Source organism: Eptatretus burgeri, chromosome 8, assembly GCF_056783735.1.
Source record: "Eptatretus burgeri isolate ZD-2024b chromosome 8, Ebu_testis_v1, whole genome shotgun sequence".
Taxonomy (NCBI): domain Eukaryota; kingdom Metazoa; phylum Chordata; class Myxini; order Myxiniformes; family Myxinidae; genus Eptatretus; species Eptatretus burgeri.
In genome coordinates, this window is record NC_140968.1 from 94,194,815 (window position 1) to 94,214,814 (window position 20,000).

General features: G+C 38.2%; 1 protein-coding gene and 1 long non-coding RNA gene across 8 annotated transcripts in view; one reads left to right on the plus strand and one right to left on the minus strand.

Moving 5' to 3' along the window:
- LOC147022302 (uncharacterized) overlaps positions 1–20,000 on the minus strand; it is a 443,667-nt gene that overhangs the window by 260,128 nt on the left and 163,539 nt on the right. The window lies entirely within an intron of this gene.
- On the plus strand, positions 2,819–4,447 carry LOC147022303 (uncharacterized). Its single transcript, XR_015060647.1, has 3 exons — positions 2,819–2,958; positions 3,052–3,210; positions 3,523–4,447. It is a non-coding gene; the product is annotated as an uncharacterized LOC147022303 (long non-coding RNA).

The window sequence follows — 20,000 nt, forward strand, 5'->3', positions numbered from 1 at the left end:
TGAGGCGAGTGATCTCACCGTGAAGGATGCATTCTACGCCACACTCGAGTCTGTGGTTGATCAGTGCCCCAGACGAGATACACTTCTAGTCTTGGGGGATTTCAATGCATCGACTGGAACTGATAGGGACGGTTATGAGGTGTGTGTTGGTCCCCATGGGTCAGGAACTATGAACCAGAATGGCACTAAGTTCCTTGACTTTGCAAGAAGTCATGGACTTAGGGTGGCTGGTTCATGGTTTCAGCGCCCAGAAGCTCATCGATGGACTTGGTATTCCAACGCTGGCGGTGTGGCAAAGGAGATTGACCATGTCCTCATTGACGGTCGTTGGAGGATGATCCAGAACTGCAGGGTCTACCGGAGTGCTCAGTTCCTCAATACTGACCACAGGCTTGTTGTAGCAACTCTAAAGCTGCACCTTAAATCCTGGAGAATGGTACCATCCCAGCCGAGGCTGGATGTTGCCAAGCTCAGGGATGAGAGAGTAGCTGAGGTGTTTGCGAACAGGCTGAGTGGGCACTTGGGGGGTCTGGGTGCTTTGGGGGGTCCTGAAGAGTTGTGGAGCGCCTTCAAGACCACCGTCCTTGATGTTGCCGGTGGATGCCTTGGAGCTCACCGCAGGGCAAAGAAGAATTTTGTCTCTCAAGGGACACTGGATACCATTGACCAGAGTCGCAGGGCCAGGCTGAATGGCAGAGCTGAGCTGTTCAGGGAGCTGAGGCGTAAAACTGTACGTGCACTGAGGGTGGACAAGGAGGCCTATGTGCGAGGAATCTGTGAGGGGGTAGAGCATCACCTGTGGACAGGTGATTCTCGTCCCGCTTACAGGGGAATTCGCGCATTACGTTCATCCAAGCCCATCCCTCGGAGCACTACAGTTCGAGCAGAGAGTGGTAGGCTCTTGACAGAGGAGTCTGAAGTGAAGGCCCGCTGGGCCGGTTACTTTGAGCGGTTGTACCAGGCTGATCCCCCAACTGTCGAGTTGGACGTCAAGGGTGTTACAATCCCTGTTGCTGACCCTCGAATCAACTGTGGTCCACCTACGCTTGTGGAAACACGGGCTGCGGTGAACCAGTTGAAACGGGGCAAAGCTCCAGGGATCTGTGGCATCCATGCCGAACTTCTCAAGGCTGGTGGAAATGCTGCACTCGTGTCGTTACATGCAGTTTTGTGCTCTGCCTGGAACACAGGCATCATCCCAACTGACTGGAAGAGGGGCCTTGTTGTCCCTCTCTGAAAAGGGAAGGGTGATCGCCAAGACTGCAACAACTACCGAGGGGTGACGCTGCTCTCAGTGCCGGGCAAGGTCTTTGCTCGGATAATTCTCGATAGGGTTCGCCATCATCTGCTTGAGCACCAGCGTCCAGAGCAGTCAGGCTTTACACCAAAGAGGTCAACGATTGACCGTATCCTTGCACTTCTTGTCCTCACCGAACGCAGACGAGAGTTTCGGCAGGGGCTGCTTGCAGCCTATGTTGATCTCTGTAAAGCGTTCGATTCAGTGAATCGGGATGTCCTCTGGAGGATTCTTGGTCTTCGTGGGGTGCCACCAAAACTGATCGATCTGATGTCTGAACTCTACTCTGGTACTGAGAGTTCTGTGAAGTGTGGTGGTACCATCTCTGACTTATTTCCAGTTGTTACTGGAGTTCGTCAGGGATGTGTACTTGCCCCCACACTTTTCAGCACTTGTATGGACTGGATTCTAGGGAGGATGTCGGAGAGATCAAGTTGCGGTGCATCATTTGGGAATGTCAAGATCTCGGACCTTGACTTTGCAGATGATGCAGTCATCTTTGCGGACACTTTCGACATCCTCTTGGGGGCCCTCGAGGTGCTGAATGAGGAGTCGGAGCCATTGGGATTACGGGTTTCTTGGGTCAAAACTAAGATCCAGGCTTTCCGTGACATCTTGGGTGCTGCTGTCCTGTCTGTGTCTGTTTGTGGTGAGGATGTTGAGGTCGTGGAGAGATTCACTTACCTTGGCAGTGATATTCATGTCTCTGCTGGCTGCGAGTCAGAGGTCAATAGACGTCTGGGTCGGGCCTGGGGAGTCATGGATTCACTGGATCATGGGGTGTGGCGCTGCCGGTACCTGTGCGGGAGGACGAAAGTCCGAGTCTTCAGGTCCTTGGTACTTCCAGTCTTGCTCTATGGGTGCGAGACTTGGACTCTGACCAAGGATCTGAGACGGAGACTTAATTCCTTTGGTACCAGGTCTCTTCGGAGAATCCTTGGCTATCGCTGGTCGGATTTTGTGTCCAACGAGCGGTTGCTGAGAGAGACTCGGATGAGATTTGTTACCTGCATAGTCCGTGAGCGTCAGTTGCGGCTGTATGGACATGTGGCTCGTTTTCCTGACTCTGATCCTGCTCACCAGATTCTCTCAGCGAGGGAGTCTCATGAGTGGAGGAGGCCAGTGGGTCGACCACGTGCCTCATGGTTGCAACAGGTTGACCATCATCTCAAGGAGATGGGGATGGGCCTGGCATCTGCCTGGGGGATGGCCAGACGGAGGCCCCTGGAGTACCGGCGGAAAGTGGACGCAGTGACGTGCTGTTCTGGCACATGCTCCCATACCTGACCTGACCTGACATGAGCGATCTTTCTTCCGCGAACAAAACAGCTCAACACAAAGTTGGTAAGCCTGTGTATAGGTTCCTCTTTGAACGATGAAGCAATTGATTATAAATTAAATCGTGATAATTCTGATATGTTTTTTTTTCTTGGCAGGTCCTTAGAAGAAGAGCAGTTTACATATCACGACGAGGTGCATGAAATTAATGCTCTTATTGAAGAGGTCAATCATCTTAGAAGAGAATTGAAAAACATTTTTATTGACTGACACGACGTCTTATCACGGCCTCTGATCTTTTTGCCATCTTGTACCAATGGTAAAAAAAACTGAGACATGGACTCGCTCTCTTCCGATGAAGATAACAGCTCACTACAAAGTTGGTAAGTTTGTGTATGGTTTCCTCTTTGAACAATGAAGCAATTGATTATAAATTAAATCGTGATAATGCGAAAATATATATTTTTTCCTGGCAGGTCCTTGGAAGAAGTGGAGTTTACATATCACGATGAGGTGCATCAAATTAATGCTCTTATTGAAGAGGTCAATGATTTTAGAAGAGAATTGAAAAACATTTATAATGACTGGTACGAAGTCTTATCACGGCCTCTGATCTCGAATGAATTAAACCAATGGTGAGACACGTGTGTGTGTGTGTGTGTGTGTGTGTGTGTGTGTGTGTGTGTGTGTGTGTGTGTGTGTGTGTGTGTGTGTGTGTGTGTGTGTATGTGTATGTGTGTGTGTGTGTGTGTGTGTGTGTGTGTGCGTGCGTGCGTGCGTGCGTGCGTGCGTGCGTGCGCGTGTGTGTGTGTCTCTTTCCCTGTCTGTTTGTCTCTCTATCTCTCCCTGTCTGTCTCTTTGTATCTCTCTCTGTCTGTCTTTCTACCTACCTCTCTCTGTCTGTCTCTCTATCTATACCCTTGACTCATTATTTTATTTTTTTTCAGCTCGATCACACAACATAAGCTGTTGAAGCAATCTGGTACAACACATGATTTTCTGGAGGTAAATGTTTCTGAATTATTATTTAGTTATTTGTTTATTTATTCTTTTATTAATATCACTCTCTCTTTGGAATGTCGCCTTATGTTGGTTGCATCATTAGTTTGGACGCGGTTTTACCAGTACACTGGAATTCATTTTATTGGCCTTGGAAGGATGACAGGCTGTTTGTGTGGGCAGGGTTTATGTGGGTGGAGCTTGTGTGGGAGGGGTTTATGTGGGCGGGGCTTCGGTGGGGCTTATGTGGGAGGGGTGAATGTGGATGAGGCTTATGTGGATGAGGTTTGTGTGGATGGATAAATGGATGGGTGGATGGGTGGATGAGTGGAGCTTGTGTGGATGGGTGGATAATTTTTTAATTAAATAAACATGTTGTGTGTGGGGAACTAATTAACTAATCACTAATTATGTGAATATGATGAATATGGGTGGAGCTTGTGTGGGGTTTGTGTGTGTGGAGCTTGTGGGGGGTTTGTGTGTGGTGGGGTTTGTGTGGAGTTTGTGTGGAGCTTGTGTGGGGTGGGGTTTATGTGGGTGGGTTTTGTGTGGGCGGAGTCAAAAAGGGGCGGAGTCAAAAAATTTCAATTTATCTTTGTCTTTTGTAATTCCTGTGAATAAAATGAACCTAAAATCTCTTCCCCTTCCAAATCATATATCTTATAAGTCCAAGGAACCGTATCTATTACATCAACAATTTTAAAAAGTTCGTTCGTCCATCGTTTAATATAACCCTTTTCAAAATGAGATTTCCACCTATATATTCTTACGATATCACCAACTTTGAACTTAGGTTTTCTGACATTAATCTCTTTTTCATATTTTAATTTTGTAAATGTTTCTGATGGTTTCATATTTGTTGACGTGTGAACCGTGTCATTATACTTATCCACAATATCCTGAATAAAAGATGACCATTGTTGTGAACCGAGTTGTGTGAATTTTTTATATAATCTCTCTTTTAAGGTACGATTAAAACGTTAAACAACAACTGCCTTCCTTCATTAAAGGTACTGTATAATGTAATACTGTTATTTTTTAGAAAATTCATAAATGTCTTGTTATAAAACTCTCTACCCTCATCAGTCCACAATTTTTTAGGTTTTCTCTTACTTTTATTAAATATCTGTTGAAAGGCTAACATAAGAGTATTACCTGTTTTGTTTTTTAATGGTACAACCCATGCGTATCTACTCCTCAAATCAATAACGGTTAAAGCATACTTGTACCCCTTATCATTCTTGAGTTCAATCAAATCAGCAGACCAGATATAATCTACTTCCTTGGAATAAACTTTCCTTCACTGAAACTTTGTGAATATTGGTTTCTGTAATTCATCAGCAAATTGCTCTTCAGTCTTAATGACATCATTAGAGCCTATAAGTTTTTTTGAATTTCCAAGTCCAAGTTTCAATTTAGCACTGATCATCTTCTTCACAATGAACCGATCAACTTTTTCTCTCAAGGTTGGATTTTGTATCAGAGACAAATTATACAACATTTCTCTATCGGCTTCATGCTTTTCTTCCAACGTTGTGGTATTCCCATAATCAATATCGTGTCTCATGCACACTTCATCAACTCTATTGATGGGTTTACTCCATGATTTAGGATTGTCTGTCTCATCTAATCTTTTATCCAAGTTTGTGCCTGGACCACAGAAAGAATACCCTGGAAGATGTAATTCCCCTGGTATTCCAGTAGTTGTAAATTTACTTCCTGATAAAAACTTTTGTATATCTCCTCCTCGTTTGTGTTTGGCGATAAATTGATTTTTTTTTGAACCACACACCGAGCATATACCTTTTTGTATAACCCTGTTATTTTTACTTTTAATATATGAAATATTTTTAGTATTAGTTCTCTTTTTACATTTGAGACAATAACTCATTTATTTATGAGAAAAATTCCTGCAGAGTGCAAAAACCTTTTTAGTTTCCAACATGCACATTTGAATCTTAATTTTTAAAACATAAAGAATCCTTAGAAATGCCTTCATTCTCTCCTCCATTTATTTAAGAAAAAGAATAAAAATGAAAAACTTGAATTAAAATGAATATCTTGGCGATGTCAATATTCTTGTCGAAAGTATTGCAAATAGACTTGTCAATTCTTTGTTTTCCTCCTCGGTGGGTTGAGTTATTTTCTGTAATACCACCAATCTTTTTTTAATCTCACTGGTTTCCATATTTTGATATTTATTTTGTCTCGCTCTTTCCTCCCTCTCCTTCTCCCTCTCCTTCTCTCTCTCCTCCATCTCCTTCTCTCTCTCCTCCCTCTCCTTCTCTCTCTTCTCCCTCTTCTCCCTCTCCTCCTTCTCTTTCTTTCCCCTCTCCTCCTTCTCTTTCTTCTCCCTCTCCTCCTTCTCTTTCTTCTCCTTTTCCTCCTCTTCCCTCTCTTCTTCAACTCCTTCCTCATCCCTTATTATCCTTGAATCGCTTACATCCCATAGAATATCATACATATATTCATCAGGATTTCTTGTTATTCCTGTATCCAAAATAATTTTTTTTACAACAGGAAACCAATAAAATTTATTTTGAATTTCTAAAAGAGCCTTACCTTTTCTTAACTTTATAATTTTTTCATTATTTAACATTCTAATTAAATCTAAAGTTGTCGGTTTATCAACATCAGCATAATGCCAATCTTTTATTGAAAATACCTCATTCTTATGTTGTAGAACATATTTATTAAAATACCGAATACCCTTTTCTTGAAGGTATGCTTGGACACAGAAATGATAATTTTCTTGAAGCCTTCTTGCTGTCATTTATGTATTAGAAATATATGTTAGAATAATATTATGGCACGAAACACCTCCCCATCTTCCCATAGTTAAATCATTTTGTATTTCCTTACTTATTATATATAATCCTGTTTTTTCTTTTTTCATGATATAAACAAGGGTAAAACCATTATTATATTTACCCTTATTAAATTCTTTTATTTGTTGTTTACTAATCGTGGCCCCACAAAACTCATTCTCCATACCAAGTGGATAATATTCTTCCTTACGAGACTGATTTAATTGTTCCAGGTCTTCGAGGTTAATTTTAAATGACCAATTATACCCTAAATCATTCATATCATACCCCCATTGTTCTATTCTCATACAAACGATACGCCCTTCTTTATAAAATTTTATTTTCATTCGAACTGTGAATTCTGTATGACCTGGAGATAATATCAACACTTCTGTATCTTTGGAATACACGGCCGTTTTATTTAAAGATATACATATATATATATATATATATATATATATATATATATATATATATATATATATATATATATTGTGATAAATCGCTTAATCTCACCAAGTCATTCGCGTCAGTCGGGCTTGGATAATTTTTTAATTTATAAGCATTTTTCATGTTTATATTTTTGGTTATATTATATTTATGTCGTTCAGCCTGTGCCTTTGTGTAATAATTTGATAAATCAATATCCAGTTCTTGAGATACACCAAAGATAGAACCATCTTTACCAACACAAGTCATTTATATTAGATTAGAAATAATATCATAAAAATTTTTATTTTTGTTGAGTTGAAATAACACATATAGACATAATTGACCACAACACTTGGAATTTAATTCTTGGACTTGAAATGTTTGATAAACACCATTCTGTAAGAATTTTATGACTTCAACAGGTGGTGGAAGACCAAAACTATCAAAATAATATTTGTCTTGACTATTAAAAATACAAACCCAATGAGAACCGTTCCCATTATTATCTTCTAAGTTCATAATAATATTCTTTGTATGTTTCGGCACATTTGTTTATTCATCTCTCATACAAATAACCACATGATGAATTTTTAATTCCTTACAATATTTGACAAGTTGTAAATTTGATGTTGTATTCTTTCCAAATTCTTTAAACCACTCATCAATGCTCATTTATTTATTAGAAAGATATAATCCATTACCTCTTTTCGTTAATTTTACACCTGCTTGTGCTAGAGAAGAAAGCATATCTCCAACTAACAATCTCGCTTTATCAGGCAGACCTTCAAGTTTTTCAGCAAAATCTACAATTACACCACTTCCACTAATTTGTTTCTCCAACTCTTTGTTATGTCTTTCCAATTCTTTTTGAGCCTGGAGTTGAGCCTTCCTTTCGTTGGCAGTTTTCACCGCTGTTGAAATACCACCCGTCAATGCTCCAACCGCACTTAAACCAGCAAATAAAGGAATTAGAAATGGGAGAAATCCTCCACTCGTCTCTCTTATTGAATATTTTTCAACATTGGTTTTGTCATTTTAATTTTAAGTGAGCCAGTGTCATTCAAGATTTTAACCTGTTCTCTTGTGAGCAAAACATCAATTCTTACTGCTCCTTTTCTCTGAATTGTATCAACGTTAATCGTACAAGGCTTTTGATTTTGAACACAAGATGATAGTTTATGAAGATTGATTTGATTAACATATACCCCAGTTGGTACTTTGCCACTCATTTATTTAACAAAAAATTATGTGAGACTAATCATCACACCATTATCTGTATTAATCTGTAATTCTGTTTCTTCCAAAAGCAAACAATATGTATCAACTTCTTCACTCTCTCCTCTTTCAATGTATAGGGAAGTATCCACTCGATTAGACTTTATAGTTTCCTTTTGAGCGCTCAGGTCAAACGCATAGATTGTATACAAACTTTTAAATGCTGTCATATCCAAAATAGGTTCTTTATTTCCATTACTTTCACACACCTTTTGGTAAGACTTGTATGCTTCAGCAAAATCATTTTTTTCCCAATTAATTTCCAATCTATCTCGTGGATAAAATGTTCCATCTAGAGAAACGCGAAGTTGTTTCACCTTAGCATTATCACTCAATGCATTATTCTTATCAGTCGTAGTATCACCATCTGGCTTTTTAAAAATGATCCACAGATATCGTGTATCACTAAATAGTTGAATTATATCTTCAATGTCATAATCATTTAGGTTTTTTTGACGTTTAAATAAACCGATTATATCTTCTTTTTGAAGACCAGCATTAAAACCTTGTGAGAGTAGTTGATACTCTGGTTGAAAACTCGACTTTGTGAAAATTATTAAATTATCATAATCTAAAAAGTTGGGAGTGAGGAGCATTTTTAAAAGTAAGCAGGTTTTTCCACATCCACTTGAACCAACTATGAGACATCTTAATGAATTTGGGAGATTTTTATGGTTGTTAAATTTTATCTTATTTTCCCAAATAGGTAAAAGAATCATTCATTTATATATTTGGAAAACAGGTTATTTAATTTATTATTGGCTTTTTTAGAAACTCTATATTTTATCCTAAGTTCAGGTTTAATTTCAAGATAATCCATTATTTTATTTATACAATATCTTGTGTTGATATTTCCCTGAAAATCACATCCATGAATAATATATAACAACAATCCTTTGAACTTTTCTCGAATACGTTCAGTTTCTTCCCTTGTAAGGAAAGGTGTGTTATCACCCTCATACTTTACATTCATTTCTCTAATCAATCTTGTAAAGTAATTCATTTTTGGTGTAAATCTAAAAGAATTATTTTCCTTTTTATATTTTTTATTATCATTAATTAGAAGATAATCACAGAATATACATTGTTTATAGGCTTTTGACTCTGTGTTTAATCCCCGTCTTTCACACGCAGGACAATTCTCAAATTTGTCATATGGAGAATCAGGAAAGTCTAGCATATTTATTAAGTAAAACTTTACTTAAAGTGAAATTCATCGATACTTTCAGTTGTATATTGACTCATTTAATAATATTACCATCGATATCGATATACTTTTTTTCATTACCAGATTCAACGACAACATTTTTTATATTAAAGGTAATTTTAAAATGATCGTTAACGACTATTGAACGAAATGTCATTTCACCTGATATATTTACATCCTTTATTTCATCAGGATTTACATCTTTAGGGTTGTTGAAAAAAATACAAATTTCTCCTTGCATATTACAGATGGTCTTATCTTTTCTTTCTAAAGCTTCATACATAAGGTTTTTGTTTTTTGATACTTTTTCTTGTTTCATTGCTTTTTCTAGTTTTGAATATATTACCAGAAGGAGAGGAGAAACTTTTGTTAGAGATACTTTAATTGATGTTCTACCAGGTATACTAAAAGCCCTTCCACTGAAGGAAATTGAAGAACTCATATTATTTTCCATAATTGTTTTTATCCAATAGTTGTTATATTTATCTTTGTTCAATTTTACATCCTTGACATATTTCTCAGTATCTTTAACAAATGAAGAGATTGATTGAAACTTGTCTTTTGTGTCTTGAAACATTGTATTTATTAAGTGAAAAAGTTGGAGGATAAAATGGTTTTAAGCACAGATTCACCTGTAAAATAAACAAAATTTTCATCAAGAAAATTTTAGTTTAAGCAAAGATTTATTATAAAAATATGGTGAATACAACATACTGCGATGTTTGTAATCACAAATATAAACATTATAGAAAACACCTCCGAACCAACAAACACACATTTAATCTATTTCATAAAATATCTCCTCTTGAGTTGGAAAGAAGCTTCTTCGCTCACTGCAGATCTGGATAAAATCACAAACTGGTCCAACACGTGGAACATGTCTTTCAATCCAGACAAATCTCACACTCTCACTATGTCTCTTCGAAAGGACCGTTTACAAAACCCCCCCATCCACTTTCTCAACAATCCTCTGGAAGAAGTCTTTTCTTTCAAGCTTCGAGGTCTCACTATCTGCCATGACCTTTCCTGGGAAAGTCACATTTCCAACCTCGCCTCAATAGCCAGTCGCCGACTGGGAATCCTCCGTCGTGCTAAGTCCTTCCTCTGCCCTCTTGAGCTCCTGACCACTTACAAAGCTTTTGTCCGTAGCCTGATGGAGTACTGCTCTCCCCTCTGGGCTGGTTCTCCTGCCTCCCACCTTTCTCGGCTTCACGCTGTCGAAACCAGCGCATTTAAGATCATCGGCATCTCCCGCAATTAAGCTGAGTCTTTGGGCCTCTCACTCAATCACCGCAGGTTGGTCGGTGGTCTTTCTGTCTTCTGCCGACTCCTCTCCAGCCTTGCCCCCCCTGCTCTCTCTGCGATTTGTCCCCGCCACATTTCCACAGGGCGCTCAAGGTCCGCCAACAACCCCCTTCTGGTAAAACTACCAAAATCACGAATCACTGCTCATCTTCACTCTTTCATTCCTCTTTTTTCCCGCCTTTGGAATAAACTTCCTCACTCTATTCTTTCCCATTCTTCCCTCCAGGCTTTCAAAACAGCTGTTCACCACCACCTCTTATCTTCCCCCATCCAAATCCTCGATCTTTTCTACTCCCGATAATCCACCCAAGCCCACTTCCTTCAATTCTCCTGCTTTCCTTCCTGAAAGTCCCTGAAATGTCCATCTTCTCTTCGCCATGTTCCCCGTCCCATCCCCATCCCTCTCCCTTCCACAGTTCACCTAATGTGTCTGTTCCCCACTGTTTTGTCCCTTCCACTCCCGCCCCTCTTGTCTCATGCCTCCTTGCTGTGAGTTGTGTGTTATCTCTCATACGAGCCTCGACCAAGGTATACAAAAAAAAAAAAAAAAACATTGTGATATCTGTTCAAAGGATGTTTTGAAGAGAAGTTATAATAAACATCTTCAATCACAAAAACACAAGAAAAATGAGTTTAAAGTAAAGGGAGACTATTATATTGAAAACACTGATGGGGCATTTAAAGGGCATATAAAAATAAGGATTTTTCAATTTGGAGAACCCGGTCCATCATCAATAGCTGAATCAATTGAAATAGTGAAACCTGATGTTGAAAAAGTTATTAAAAAGACATTAAAAGAAATGAAAACTTTAAAGTTTTATATGGGAGTGAAAATGAATATGAAAAGACAAGATGAAGAACAAACTCCTTATATGAGAACAGATCTTCATTTTATAACATCATTTCAAGATTTTTTAAATAGTGGGGGTTATGAAGAACTATCAAAACAAGAGGAGGATGTTGATAATACAGTAGTAGGAAGTGGATTCAATATTTAAAAAATCCTCTTTTTAGATATACACATTCTAAATTCAAACCCTCTTAAAGCTTCTTCTTGTATTGAATTACCAAAAGAAATAAAACTAAAGAAGGCAGTTGTTAATATTAAGAACAATGATAATAAATGTTATCTCTGGTCTGTTGTTGCTCACTTTCATCCACCAAAATGTAATTCAGAAAGAGTAAAACAATATATGAAATATGAGAATACCTTGGACATTAAAGATTTTAAATTCCCAATGCCACTAACAGATATTCCTAAATTTGAGAAAAAGAATAATCTTTGTATTAATGTATATGGATTAACGGATACAAACAAAGTTCGAATATTAAAAATTTCAAACAACTATAAAAATGAAGAAAAACACATTGATCTTTTATATTTTAGTGTTGGAAAGAATTCACATTGCACATACATCAATAATTTATCAAGATTAATCTCTTCTCAGGTATTCAGAACACCAAACAAAATATATCCTTGTAAGCGATGTCTTAATTCATTTCATACAAAAGAACGATTAGAACAACATTCAAAATATTGTAGTAATCATAAATCAGCTGTAATTACAATGCCTAAACCTGGTGAAAAGATTTCTTTTGAAGATTATAATAAATCTATCATGCACCCATTTGTGATATACGCTGATTTTGAGTGTATCCTTAAAAAGATAAATACTGCTTCTCCTAATCCAAAAGAATCATATACAAATAAATGTCAAAAACATATTCCTTGTGGTTTCTGTTATTATATCAAATCATCTGTTTGAGAAAAGTATAACAAACTTGAACATTATAGTGGAAAAAAAGCTTCACAAGAGTTTGTAAAACGATTAGAAAAGGATTGTATAAGACTCACTAAATTAATGAAAGAAACAAATGAACCGATCAAATTAACCAAAGAAAAAAAATTAGAATTTAGAAAGAACAATATCTGTCATATTTGTGAGGGGGAAATTAAGGAGTCTAAAGTTAGGGATCATTGTCATCTTACTGGTAAATATAGAGGTCCCGCTCATTCATGTTGTAATCTTAATTATAAATTACCTTCTTTTATTCCAGTCTTTCTTCACAACAGCGCCAACTATGATACACATCTATTTATAAATGAACTTTCAAAAACACCAGGGAATATTTCTGCCATAACAAACACAAGTCAAAAGTATATTTCATTTACAAAAATGATAATCACAAAACCTTTAACTCGTATTAGGTTTCTAGATTCTTACAAGTTTATGGGAACACCACTAGCCAACCCCGCATCAAATCTGAGCTCCACGGACTTTTTCCAAATCTTAATTCATTCTTTCCAAAAGAGGAAATTCTCACTAAAGAGGAAATTCAGATTAAAGAGAGAATTCAAAGTAAAGAGGAAATTCGAATTAATGAGGAAATTAATGAAGAAATTCTAACTGAAGATGAAATTCTAATTATAAAGAAAATTCGAACAATGAATGAAATTCTAACTGAAGAGGAAATTCAGATTAAAGATGAAATTCTGATTAAAAAAGGAATTCTTACGAGAGAGGAAATTCAAACAAGGAATGAAATTCAAAGTAAAGAGAAAATTCTTACAAGTAAGGGAATTTATCCTTATGATTATATGGATTCATTTATGAGATTTAAAGAAACACAACTTCCTTCAAAAGAAAGTTTCTATAATAACCTTTATGAAGAAGAGATGTGATAAGGAATAAAAACACGCACAAGAAATATGGAAAATATTTAAGATAAAGAACCTTGGAGAATATCATGATTTATATCTAAAAACAGATGTTTTATTGTTAGCTGATGTGTTGAAGCTTTTAGATCACTCTGTCATAATAAAAATTGTTATGGATTAGATCCTGCCCACTATTTCACAGCTCCTGGTTTAGCTTGGAGTGCAATGTTGAAAATGACAAAACAAGATATAGATTTAATCAGTGATGTTGATATGCTTTTGATGATTGAGAAGTCCAAGAGAGGTGGAATATCACAAGTATGTTCAAAAAGATATGCTAAAGCAAATAATAAATATCTTCCAAATTATGATAGTGAAAAAGATAGTAATTATTTGATGTATTTTGATGCTAATAATTTGTATGGATGGGCAATGTCTCAATCTCTGCCTTATGGTAAATTAGCGTGGGTGGAAGAAAATGATTATGAAAAGGCTTTGATGAATATTGTTATTTCTTCTCAAGAGGAATTGAATGACGAAGAAGAAGGTTATTATTTTGAAGTTGATTTGAGGTACCCGAGTGATCTTCATAATAAGCATAAAGACCTTCCTTTTGCATGTGAGAAAGAAACCCCAAAGAAAGAATGGTTCAGTGATTATCATAAAAGTTTTAATATTAAAGGCAAATCAACAGAAAAGTTATTAACAACATTCTATGATAAAGAGGGATATGTTTTGCATCAGAGAAGCTTAAAACAGTTTTTGAGAGAAAAATTGAGAGTAGCTAAAATTCATAGAGTTTTAAAATTTAAACAAAGTCCTTGGGTGAAAAAGTATATTCAATTCAATACAGATATGAGAGCAAATACAAAAGTAAAATTTGAAGGGGACTTTTATAAATTAATGAATAATGCTGTATTTGGAAAGACTCTGGAAAATGTTAGAAACAGGCAAAACATTAGATTCGCAACATCTTGGAAAGAAGCTTCGAGATTGATAAATAAACCAAGTTTTGAGAGAGAGGAGGTTTTTTCAGAGAACTTTTCTGCAATTCATATGAAAAAGGAAAGTATTGTAATGGATAAACCAATTTATATTGGAACAGCAGTTCTTGATTTATCAAAGATATTGATGTATGATTATTAGTATAATGACTTAAAGAAAGAGTATGGTGAAAATGTTTCATTGTTGTATATGGACACTGATAGTTTTATCCTAGATATAAAAACTGATGATGTTTATAAAGATATGAAGAAAAATATTGGAGTATATGATACAAGTAATTTCAGCAAGAAGAGCGAGTTATTTTCCAAAAAGAATGAAAAGGTTATTGGTAAGTTTAAGGATGAGTTGGGTGGAAAAGTAATGAGTGAGTTTATTGGATTGAGAGCAAAGGCATATGCTTATAAGTATGGTGATCAGATTGATAAGAGGTTAAAGGGAATAAAGAAATCAATAACTTTTAGAAATTATTATAATTGTTTGATGAATAAGAAAGAAGAATATGGCAAAATGAATACAATAAGAAGTTATAAACATAACATATATAGTGAAGAAGTAAATAAAAAGGCATTAGGAGCCTTTGATGATAAGAGATTTATTTTAGATAATGGAATAGATTGTGTTCCATATGGATATTGTATGATAGAATGTATAAAATAGATTGTGTTTTAACGATGGGAAGATGGGTTAGGGTTTTTTAAGGGCTACCGCCGCGTTTTTTCGCAATATATAAATGGTAAAAACAAGTATTAATCAAACTAAAGAGTGGAGAAAATCTCAGTCTTGGTATATAAATGGAAAACATAATGAATGTGAAAAATATCAAATAAGTCTTATTGAAAAAATAACTAAAACAAAGGTAAATAAAACAAATAAGCGAATCAATTTAAAAACTAGTAAGTTAGAGGATGTAAAGAAAAAAAATGAATATCCTTGAATGGACTGAAAACTTTGATGGTTATCAATTGAACAATGAAAAAACAATTTACTATAATCTCAAAATGATATGTGGCTCAGGAGGTGGTCAAACAAGAGCATTAAAAGAAGTTTATCATTTCGTAATGGCACAAAAGGGGTATCTTAAAAAATATAAAGATTCAAATGTTTTGTTTTTCAATATTTTAGATGGGGATTATTGTGCAAAGAAAATTACACTATTGAAGGAATTTGAGAATGAACAAATCTTTATAGGTTCAATGAGTGAGCGAAACAATATGCATCGGTTATTTGATAAAGAGTGTCCCGAGGCTCAGACGTTTCAGATATTTCTTTAGAATCACCTTTAACAAATCTTTATCTTATTGCATGGGTTATTTGAAAAAAAAGTGTCCTCAGGTTAAAAGGGGAGACAAATAAATATACCTTGGGATAAAAAGGGGGTTTATTTTTAGGGAAAAAAATATGAATTGCTGAAAATCCCCCATGCATTTACATGGGGAAAAGTGAGCCAGAACCAGTATATTCACCCTACATATATATGTATATATATATATATATATATATATATATATATATATATATATATATATATATATATCTTCTTCTTCTTTCGGCTGCTCCCGTTAGGGGTCGCCACAGTGGATCATCCGTGTGATCCGCATAGTGATTTGGCACAGGTTTTACGCCGGATGCCCTTCCTGACGCAACCCTGGTCGCCTCTTACGACACAGGGATATGGTACACCTATTTTCACCGGGGTATACACCGGCCCAGTATACTGGTACTCATTTCGCCGACCTCGGAAGGATGACAGGCTGAGTCAACCCCCTGGTGTATTAATTCAGTGGCCCAACAGGGCTTGAACTCAGGACCTTTTGGATCCCAAGCCGCTGCCCTAACCACTGCGCCAACACACCAGGCTATGTATATATATATGTATATATATATATGTATATATATATATATATATATATATATATATATATATATATATATATATATATATATATATATATATATATATATGTATGTATATATGTACAGTCATGCGCCACTTAACGATGGGGTTACATTCTGAGAAATGCGTCGTTAACCGACGTCGTCATTGTGCGAACATCATATACATACACATATATATATATATATATATATATATATATATATATATATATATATATATATATATATATATATATATATATATATATATATATATATATATATATATATATATTGTTTCCGTTTTCATTTTCTAACATCGTACTTGCACAAACCTAGACACCGAGGCTATATAGTGTAGCCTATTGCTCCTCGGATACAAACCTGTACAGCATGTTACTCTACTGAATACTGTCGGCAATTGTAACACACATCCAAGAGAGATGGAAGACACGTTAGTTTTTCTTTGTGCTGTTCATGACGGCCTTCGGTGTTGTTAGCAGCAGCTTACAATCTCCTCTCGCATCGATTATAGAAAGGTGAATAAACAGCGTTTGGATTTTATAAATACGTAATCATTGCATCGATGTTATAATTTATAAATGAAGAAACGAGCACCTTTCAATGATGATATATATTTTCAGAACAGTGCGATTGTTTTAACAACATAAAAAGCTTCACCAAAAATAACTTTGTGTTTTAATGTTGACTGTAACAACGATGTATTCGCGGAATTCTTCAATCCAAAGGTAATTTACTTGCTAGAAGGTAAACGTGCAAACATTGGTTCAGTTTGAAAGCCGATTTCCATTTTAATGGAGCTGGCAGATCCGTCGTATATGCGATCACCGTCGTAAATGTGATTATGGGATCACCGTCGTATATGCGATCACCGTCGTAAATGTGATTATGGGATCACCGTCGTATATGCGATCCGTCATTGCCTGAAACGTCGTTATGCGGCGCATGTCTGTATATGTTTATGTATATATTGTTGTAGATTTCCGCCCGTTCAGCGTGCGGGCGACTGCCTTAAGCCCAATAGCGGCCGTGCGCGCCCACCGAACGAGCAATCTATTCGGAGCTTCCGGATCAATGCCGAAACCCTGGTGGAGGTGTTGCTCTCTTCATCAAAGACTCTATTCCTCACTCTCCCTGCACTGCTCTCACTCCCCCACACCCCCAGGAATACCTCTGGCTTCGGCTTCCCCTCCACTCCCACCTCATGTTTATATGTGTACTGTACCGTCCACCGAACAGTGATGACTCCATCTACACCTCACTCTCCGAAAACATGGACCATCTTCTATCTTCTCATCCAAACTCTCTCTTCCTCTTATGTGGCGACTTCAATTGTCATCACGCCAGTTGGCTAGGTGTGGGTACCTCTCTCACCTGCCATGGGACATCAGCAAAAGCTTTCTGTGACTCATTGGGACTGACTCAATCGGTCAACTTCCCGACCCGGATCTCAACCAATGGTACTCCATCTCTTCTGGATCTGATTTTGACAAATTTCCCTGACAATATCTGCTGCTCTTCCTTCGCTCCAATTGGTTCTTCTGACCACGTCCTTGTTAAAGTGGACATCTCTCTGGCTGTTATCAGAGAACCACCTCACCGCCGTCGAGTCTGGCATTTCACTCAAGCCGACTGGCAGGGTTTGAGCAGCCATCAAACTTACAGACTGGTCTCCTATCACTACTTTCTCAAACATCAACTCATCCTGGGAATTCTTTCAAAGAAACTTGCTCTCCCTCATGCACAGATTTATCCCCTCTCGTGTTCAGTTGTCTTACCCTTCCTCCCGCCCTTGGTTTACTGAAGCTTGTGGCGAGGCAGTTGTCCTGAAACAACTTGCCTTTGCCTCATGGAAAGCAAACCCAACTGAGGGCAATCTCAGTTCTTTCCACAAAGCTCGGAACAAGTGTGTAGCTGCCCTCAGGAGAGCCAGAAAACAACATCTTTCTCATCTCAAGTCTGAACTCTCAAACCTCTCTCCCTCCTCAAAATCCTGGTGGCGTTTAATCAAATCTGTTTCTGGTGTATGTTCCCCCTCCATCCCCTCCCTTACCTCAAATGGCCGCACTGCTGATTCCACACGTGATAAAGCTGAATGTCTAAACTCGGTGTTTGCAGCTAAATCTTGTGTCCCAAACCCATCACTATCTCTACCCACTTTACCCAGTCGCACCCAACTGTCCCTGGACTCTGTATCCTTTTCTCCTGACAAGGTGGAGAGCTTGCTTTCAAACCTCGAGGTAGATTCTGCAACCGGTCCAGACGGCATCAGCCCACGTGTCCTCAAAGCCTGCTCTTCTGCTCTTGCTCACCCTCTCTCTGTTCTATTCACCCTCTCATTTTCCCAAGGTCATCTGCCATCTGCTTGGAAATCTGCTAACATCACTGCCCTGCATAAAAAGGTGCAAAAACAGATCCCTGTAACTATAGACCAATCAGCCTTCTCCCAATCATCAGCAAGGTTATGGAATCCATCATCGCTTCAGACATGAAATCCTTCCTCTTCTCCAATGGCTTGATTTCCAATCATCAATTTGGTTTCAGACCAGGTCACTCTACCCTAGATATGCTGCTACTGCTCTCCCATCAATGGATGGAGGTCCTCAATGCCAGACAGGAAATCCGAGCCGTATCCCTGGACATATCACGTGCTTTTGACACAGTCTGGCACCCTGCCCTACTCACCAAACTCTCTTCCCATGGTATTCAAGGCCATCTCCACTCATGGCTCGCAGACTTCCTCTCCTGTACTTGATCAACGTGTGGCCCTAAATGGAGTTCTTTCATCCCCTCTTCCTGTGCAGGCTGGAGTTCCTCAAGGTAGCGTTCTGGGCCCTGTTCTTTTTCTGGTTTTCATCAATGATCTCTCGGACTCTCTGGAAAATCCTCTATTTCTCTTTGCCGATGACTCCACCCTCTGCCGTACCATCTGTCATCCCTCAGACCGGCAAGCAGCAGCTTCTTCGCTCACTGCAGATCTGGATAAAATCACAAACTGGTCCAACACGTGGAACATGTCTTTCAATCCAGACAAATCTCACACTCTCACTATGTCTCTTGAAAGGACCGTTTACAAAACCCCCATCCACTTTCTCAACAATCCTCTGGAAGAAGTCTTTTCTTTCAAGCTTCTGGGTCTCACTATCTGCCATGACCTTTCCTGGGAAAGTCACATTTCCAACCTTGCCTCAAAAGCCAGCCGCCGACTGCGTATCCTCCGTCGTGCAAAGTCTTTCCTTGGCCCTCTTGAGCTCCTGACCACTTACAAAGCTTTTGTCCGTAGCCTGATGGAGTACTGCTCTCCCCTCTGGGCTGGTGCTCCTGCCTCCCACCTTTCTCGACTTCCGCGCTGTCGAAACCAGGGCTTTTAAGATCATTGGCATCTCCCGCAATGAAGCTGAGTCTTTGGGCCTCTCACTCAATCACCGCAGGTTGGTCGGTGGTCTTTCTGTCTTCTACCGACTCCTCTCCAGCCTTGCCCCCCCTGCTCTCTCTGTGATTTGTCCCAACCACATTTCCACAGGGCGCTCAAGGTCCGCCAACAACCCCCTTCTGGTAAAACTACCAAAATCACGAATCACTGCTCATCTTCACTCTTTCATTCCTCTTTTTTTCCCGCCTTTGGAATAAACTTCCTCACTCTATTCTTTCCCATTCTTCCCTCCAGGCTTTCAAAACAGCTGTTCACCACCACCTCTTATCTTCCCCCATCCAAATCCTCGATCTTTTCTACCCCCGATAATCCACCCAAGCCCACTTCCTTCCAATTCTCCTGCTTACCTTCCTGAAAGTCCCTTTAATGTCCATCTTCCCCTCGCCATGTTCCCCGTCCCATCCCCA